This window comes from Octodon degus, unplaced genomic scaffold (genome assembly GCF_000260255.1).
Source record: "Octodon degus isolate 3935 unplaced genomic scaffold, OctDeg1.0 scaffold00034, whole genome shotgun sequence".
In the NCBI taxonomy this organism is placed as follows: Eukaryota; Metazoa; Chordata; class Mammalia; order Rodentia; family Octodontidae; genus Octodon; species Octodon degus.
Window position 1 is genome coordinate 699,264 of NW_004524610.1, and position 7,857 is coordinate 707,120.

Below are 7,857 nucleotides of genomic sequence, written 5' to 3' on the forward strand. Positions count from 1 at the left end.
CCATCGTAGCAAATAGTCCAGAGGACAGAGACAAGGAAAAGATAAAGAGTGCTTGGCTGAAGCCATAGCATGCTTTCTGGGTTGCCGTAACCTCTTAAATTCTAATCTTTCGAGGCAGAAAGATTTACGTTTCCTCTAAACAGGCACCGATGATGCGCTTCAATGTGGCCTCACGAAAACTTCAGTGTCCTCTGCGGCCTCTGCAGGCCGTGGCGCCCGGCCACGCACCCCGTCAGCAAGCAGTGTTAGAAAACAAAAACGGAGACATCGCCTGCTCTGCCTGGATCCAGCATAACAGCCAGCTCACGCTGCTGCGAGCAAAGCAAGAGATATGATTTCAATGAAAAATCCTTTAAAAGGATATTAGTAATAAAATCCAAAAAAAGTGTGAGAAAGATAAGCCATTACAGCCATAGTTAATAGTGTATTATTAAATCAGTTAACATAATTTACTGTATTAACAGATTAAGGACAAAATTCAGCTCCGTTGGTGAAGGAAAAGCAGAGCATAAAGTTCAACTTTCATGATTTTAAAAGTAAACCTTTAGCAAACTAGTCGCAAAACCTCTGGTACAGAAATGTAAAAACTGAGGGAAATTATATACTTAGTTACAACATGTTCTAAATGTCCCCGCAAGATTGGGAACAAGAATGTCACCTCTTACCATCTCTACTCAACATTTTCCTGGAGTTCCCTGTCAACACAGTAGAGACAAGAAAAAGACACAAGAGCTATCAGTATGGAAAACAGGAACAGAAAAAAGAGAAGACTGCCACCCTTCACAGACAGCCTGACTGTCACACCGCACCTACGAAGAGTCCACAAGCAAATCAGCATTCACAACCGAGTGGAGCAGGGGCGTGAGCGGGTGGCACTTCTGGCTGTCCATGCGGTGGACAGAGACGGAGGGAGCTGCCCGCCAGGCGTGGCCACAGTGCCGCAGCTGCGCAGGGCCCAGCTGGCCTCATTCAGGGTTCTGCCAAGTGTTTGAAAATTTCTTTGCTCTCTTTCTTTGCCAATGTTTGTTATTGTTAGGCTTAATAGTTTTCTAATGTAGATGGTTGCAAAATTTATCTTACTGGTCTTTCATTATTCTGATTATTAGTAAGGTTTATAATCTTCACAAATTTAATGGCTATGTATTTTTCTCTTCTGTAAATCAACTGTACTTTTTCTGGTAGATGTCTTTTCTAACAAATTCAATGAATACGTAAGAGACTATGGATTCTAACTGTTGTTTCACAAATTCCTTCTCACAACATGACTTGCTTTTCACCTTGCTGATTCTTTTATTAAGCTGAACTTTTAATTTCAATAAAGTCAAATTTATTGATCATTGCCCTTAGGGTCACACTTTCTCTGCTGTTTGAGCCAGGCACTGAGACCGGCAGTGGTGGCTCATGCCTGTAATCCCAGCACTGGGAGGCTGAAAACAGGAGGATCACCACAAGTCCGAGCTGCACGGGAGAACCGGTAGCAAATACATAAAAGAAAATCCCTTGTCACAGTGATGAGACTTTTTCCTAACCTTTCCACATTGTTTTTAGACTTGTATTAAAGTAAATTTAAAGAGGATTTCTTTGCATATGGTATAAGTTAGGCATCAAAATTTATTTTTAAGTATGGAAAAAACAATTACCCTAGTGACATGATTTCATATTCTATTTTTCCCTGATACTTTTAATACTACTTTGGTGAATTTTGATGTAAAATGTATGTGTTAGGGGCTGGGGAGATGGCTCAGAAGACAACTAAGTGCTTCCCTGGCAAGGGCAAGAGCCTGAGTTCAATCCCTGGTTCCAGGAAAAAAAAAAATGTATGTGTTATTGTTCCCAACAGGTATAACACAATAGCTTTATTTTCTATTTATTTTTTTTTTTTATTTATTGCATTTATTTATTGTGTGTGTGTGTGTGGCCAGCTCAGCCCACCAGGGAGCGGGTCTGGCTGGCATGTGGTGCTGGGGATCGAACCGCGGTCCCTGTGCTTTGCCAAGCTTGTTTCAAGTAGGTGCTTTAGACCACTGAGCCATCTCTCCAGCCCGCTTTATTTTCTTATTACATCTTTGTTCAATTTTGACATCTAGATCTTTTCTATTCTCTCACTTTATTTTAAAAAAGATTTGGTAAAACTTCTCATAAAACAATGTTTTTAATGGAAAAGAATAAATGAAATGGAATAACATAATTTTTAATGTGTGGATAACATTTTTAAATTTTGCTTACACAGAAAAAAAAATTAAAATAAAACAGACTTTCAAAACAGGCTAACAATAAGACAGAAACAATAATTGATACATTGCATATATCTTCTTAGTAGTTACTCAGATTAGAAGATATAGACATAAAATATTGCCCAAACAATATTAGCTCAAACCTTTCTTTTCAGTGAACTAAGGGAAACTAGCCACATAACTGTCTTAACTATCTCGTATGTATATGTGTATATATATTTTTTCCTGCTTTCCCCATCAGTTTCTCTTTCCCTTTGAACAGTGTCTTCCCAATGCACAAGGTCTATTGTACATTTTGGGTCTTATTTACTAATTCGGCTTCTCACACTAGGGAGACAACACAATGTTTACACATGTGGGTCTGATTTACTTGTGAGTGTGGTTTCAAGTTGCATGCATTTACCTATACAAGTCTCAAGTTTGTCCTTCTTTATGGGTGAGTAGTACTACATTATATAAAAAAAATCTTTTTTAATCCATTCCTCAGTTGATGGGCATTTGGGTTACTTATAAGACTTAGTTGTTACAAGTTGTGCTATTATAAAAATGGGTGCATATATGTCACTGTGCTATGATGTTTTTAATTCTTCTAGGAAGACACCCAGAAGAGAAATAGCTGGGTCAGATGGGACCTCTAATCCTACTTTTTTGAGGAATCTCCACATTGATTTCCACAGTAGTTGGACCAGTCTACACTCCCACTAGTAGTGAAGAAGGGTTCCTTTTTCTCTTCAGCCCTGCCAGTGCTGTTATTGATTGACTTCTTGATGGCAGCCATTCTTTCTGGGGTGAGACAGAATCTCAATGTTACTTAAATTTACATCTCTTGGATGATCAATGATGTTGAGTGTTTTTTCATATTTTTATTTGCTATTTGTATTTCTTCATGTTAGAAGTATGTATTCATCTCAGATGCCCATTTTTGGATTGGTTATTTGAATTTGAGAGGTCTGATTTTTTCCAATTCTTTACATGTTCTAGATATCAGAAATCCAAGAGATTAAAAATTCCATTGAAAGAGCCAGGGAGATGGCTCAGTGGAATAAATGCTTCCCTGGCAAGCGCAAGGGCCTGAGTTCAATCCCCGGTTCCACCAAAAAAAAGTCCATTGAAAGAATACACAAAGACTCAAGAGGGGTATAGAATATCAAATCTAGACGACATGATTGCAACTAGTGACCAGAAAAAGAAAGATATCTTAAAAATAGCAAGATTCCACAGAATAATGTCACTTTACGCACCTTCACAAGATATCTCGTCGCCTTTATAAGATACTCTTTGTCACTGATCTTTTATCATTCTCTTTTCTTGGTAGAGGATTCTTAACTGGGTGAAAGGAAGGACACAGCGCTGGTTCAGAAGGCGCAGTCCCAGCACACGGGGCTGGCGCCTAGATGTGCAAGCCTTACCAAGGCCCAGGAAGGAGGCAGATGGCCCCAGTCCTGACTTCTTAGTGTCTCATGCACAGAGGCCTGGTGCCGCGACAGCGCCGGCCACACCACAGGTGGGGAAAGAGGCTCACTGCTGACGCAGCAGCAGAGCTGGCGGTCAGGGCATGCGCCCAGCTTACCCAACACTTTCAGGTGCCTCTACACACATCACCATCCACAACATGATCTGAAGAGCTTCCAAGTCCCTGCTCCACACCAACAGGAAAATCCCAGTCCTAGTGCCTGCTCACCAGGCTGGGTGCTCTCCCTCCTGCTGACCAGGTCTGGAGCTACGATGAGGAGACAGCCAGGAGTAGGTCCACAGCTCCCCTGGCTTCTGCTGCACTCACACACCCCCGATCAGGCGGGGCTTTCAGGGCGGTTTGGGGCTTTGCACTTGCTCCTCTGCAGAAGCCCAGAATCTGCGGCAGCTCCAAGCCCAGCACCCTGCAAGCCCTGGGGGACAGTCTGCTCAGCACTTTCAATTTCTTTATTATTTTGCCATGGGCAGCCTTGTTTTTCAGTCCAGGTATGTTTTCCAGTTCTCTCCAAATTTTATTTGACATCTATGGGTCTACAACAACAAGGGCAAGTCTAATGATAAACTCACTGTCAAGTCTACAGAAAGCAACTTTCAAATAGTTTTGGAATAAACAATGTAACAAAATTCTTAACTAAACTAAGAACTCTAACATAATGTAGGTTGTTGATCAGTTTTTCCAGAAATCCACTATTAAAGCATTCATCTACTTTGGGCAAGGGAACTTGGGGGCTACTGACACCAAACAGGATGTTTTGATCAGTAATTCCAGTACATGTATTTGCATTTTCAAATACGTTATGCATTTCTGCACACTGAAGTACACAATTATATAATGTGACAGCAATAACAAGTTCTTATTTTAAAGCCTCACTTCCAGAGAAGACTGGGATCTTCACCTCAGTCATACACACCGGACATTCAACTGCCACAAGCCGGGCCCTTAGGAAGCAAATGTAAGGGGCAATTCTGCTTTCAAAACCAGGGGCTGGAGATCTCCACTGCCCTGCTGCGTGGAAGGCACAAGTCTCTTTCTGATCCTGGACTTCTAAGAAATCTCTAATACTGCCAATCCCTTACAATGCCCTTGTTTGGTGAGAATTTGGGAACCCATAATTATTGGTCTTCAAGTCAGGTTTTATGTCATGCTAAACAGCCATGTTGGGAACACTTGGACTCTGGTGTACAGATGCCATTAGTGGCCATCTAATCCAGTTTCTTCCTGGTGGAGATGGGTAACCTGAGGGCTGGCCCTGTCACAGTACCAGCTGCCCTCGCTCCTTCCGGGCTCCTCCCAGCCCACTTCCCTCAGAGAAGGCAGCTCAGACCATTTTAGTGGGCTGAGGCCACCCTGCTCCCTCAGAGGGCGGCAGATCCCATGAAATGCGAGCATCCAGCAGAGTTCCCAAAATATGTGACCTTCAGAGTGGCGGGCATGTAGGGATCAGATCAGTCTGTGCGCCTTGCGGTGGCACCAGCAGCCGCGTTCTCATGGCCGCTGCTCACAGGAGCGCCCTCCAGCTGTGGGCAGCATGCGCCCAGAAGCCTGCACCTCCTGTGGGGCGTCCTTTCTGCTGAGGTGCCTCTCAGAGCTTTCAGGCCTACTGTGCAGATCAACACATCGTTTCCCTTAACTTGCTGGTTGGGTTGTTTCAACGCCATACTTTACTAGTGGTGAACAAAAATGGTATACATTTATGGTGTATAGCATGACATTTCGAAATACACATATATTGGGACATTTCCTTGTATACAGGGATCACACACAGTACGCAGCTCGGCCTCACCTGCCACAGCCACTTGCCGGCAGGGAGGGACAGACACTGTTGAAGATTTGGCTTTGAGTTTATTTTGCCCCAAACACATGTAGGGAAAAGAGAGCTAAGGGGTAAAGACGCGTGGTCGTTTTGAAGCACTTCAGAACCACGTTTCCAAGCACGGCAGACTCCACTACAACCACAGCCACGTTCTGAGGACGCATGTGTGGAACAAGCAAGCTCTGCTTAGAATTAGAGGTATTAATTTGCTAATAAGGAAAGTGTTCTTAGTGAAGGCCTACACTGAGAACTAACTTTGCAGTTGAATTTTTCACATGACTATGGCTAGCTGGTTTTCATTCCAGATTATCTGGACAAATGCATATTTTCTATTTTGATTCACTATGTAATGCATGCAAGAAGCAGTAAAATACTTTTTAACTTTTGCATTTCAAGTTTATTTAAATTTCAGACAAGTCATGGGTTAGATTACATTAACAGTTGGTAAATTCATGCCTCTCGCTATCTCGTCTGCCCCCTATCTCCTAAAAGAAATATAAAAGAAAAACATCGTACCTGGTGAGGTCTGCATTTCACATTCAACAAATGGGCTTCCCTTGAATGATGATGCATAATTTTTATAGAATGAGGCGAAATTAAGAGCAAAATTGAAAACGGGTCCATGTTGTGGTCTTGCCACCTGTGTCCCAATGACAAACTTCACACTGCATGATACAGTTAAGACATTGCTAAGCCTCATTTATTTATGTCATCATGAAATTTATTATTAAAGTTACAATAATGACTGGACTTGAAGACAGACAACCCCATGGGAGCAGAGGATGCTAGAATCCCTCCACGCGCTGGGAGAAACTTCCCAAGAGTCCCCGTTGTGCCAGCACAGGACGTCACTGAGGGATGTTTTCACCCTGTCTGTTATTGCTGTGTCTCCTTTAATCCCCTTAACATCCTGCCGCAATGAAGTTTATAAACACAAGTTTGGGGGCGGATCAACACCGATACTGTCACATATTTAAGTCAACAGCTTAAACCCTTCAGCCTGCTTCCAACTTCTGACTACAAACTGCTCTGTGTCCTGCACCTTACAAAAGGAGTCTCACAGACAGTGGTGTGTCACTCTGAAGGCTGCTTCTACAGACCATACCTTGGCAGAAAAAAATCCAGAATTTCATGACCACCATAGTGACTTTTCAGTAAGTTTTTATTAATACATAGTGGATAGAGATGTCTGACTTAATTCTCCAGTTCCAAATCAGTATTTTTTCTAATTTTTCCTTTTTTATAAACTACAACAAGCCACAATCTTTGGCACAAAGCTACTTCAATTTCCTTTTTGCTATTTGTGAGTTATAATTTTTAACAGTTTGGGTCATATGGATTAAATGTGAGTTTGTCTTTATATGAGGCACTTCATAAAGACTCCTGTAAAAAACTTATTTCCAGGAGACAAATAGTCTTAAATATTTTTCTCAGCCTTTTAAAAAGGCATTAATATCAACATGAATTCAAGAGAAAACTAAATTCACAAAGTTGTGATCATTTCGCCAAAGCTAAAATTGACCCAGACATAACATGAAAAACAATAGTCTTAAAGACATAAAGGTCGTAAGATTTAACATCTGTATAATCAAATATGTCTGCATATATAAAGCAATCTCATCTCTTGACCTTAACTGACCACTAATGGTTTTCACTCGGAAACACGATGAAAATCCACTCTAAGTCTGTATGAAAACAACTGAACTCTTTTCCCCCCACTAAACCTTCTTAGTGAGATTTCAGAATACCTGGATTTCAGTGTTTGCTTCCTTTTATTTCTTTAAAGTACAGCTGCAAGGCAGACTCTCACGACCTGAGTGTCACACGCCGGAAAACCTCAGCTTCTGCAGACAGGTTTCCAACTAATATTAACAGGTTGAAGCCACAAAATCGCAGTCAGCTGCTCTCCTAAATCCAAACACATCTCTCCTGAGTTAAGTGGGCAGGACGGGTATAGGGGAAAATCTGTGAGATTACCGCCGGGCTCCTCCCTCGGGCTGGCAGCAGGAAGAGGCACAGAAGCCGCGTCGGACCCGCGCTCGGGACGGCCGCGGACGGCGCCGACCAGCACTGGCGGAAGGAGGGCCGGCTCCGCACCGCGCAGGGCAGGCGCCTTCCTCCGACCGCGTTGCCGAGCCGGGCCCGGGCAGGTCGCTTCCCGGCCGGCGGCGCGCTGCGCAGCTACGCGCTGTCCCGGGCGACGGCGGGCATGACGGCGGCAGGATGGGCGCGAACAACGGCAAGCAGTACGGCAGCGAGGGTGAGTGCCGGCCGCGGAGCAGGGCTCCGGCGCACCCCGCGCGTCCAGGCCGTGGCCTTGGCCTGTGGCCCGAGCG

General features: G+C 43.4%; 1 protein-coding gene across 1 annotated transcript in view; it reads left to right on the forward strand.

Moving 5' to 3' along the window:
• The first annotated feature begins 5,949 nt into the window (after positions 1-5,949).
• Positions 5,950-7,857, forward strand: part of Vgll2 (vestigial like family member 2) — a 7,990-nt gene continuing 6,082 nt past the window's right edge. Inside the window, exon 1 of the mRNA XM_023714235.1 lies at positions 5,950-6,675. The gene's annotated coding sequence lies outside the window, so the exon portion shown is untranslated. The remainder of the gene's footprint in view (positions 6,676-7,857) is intronic.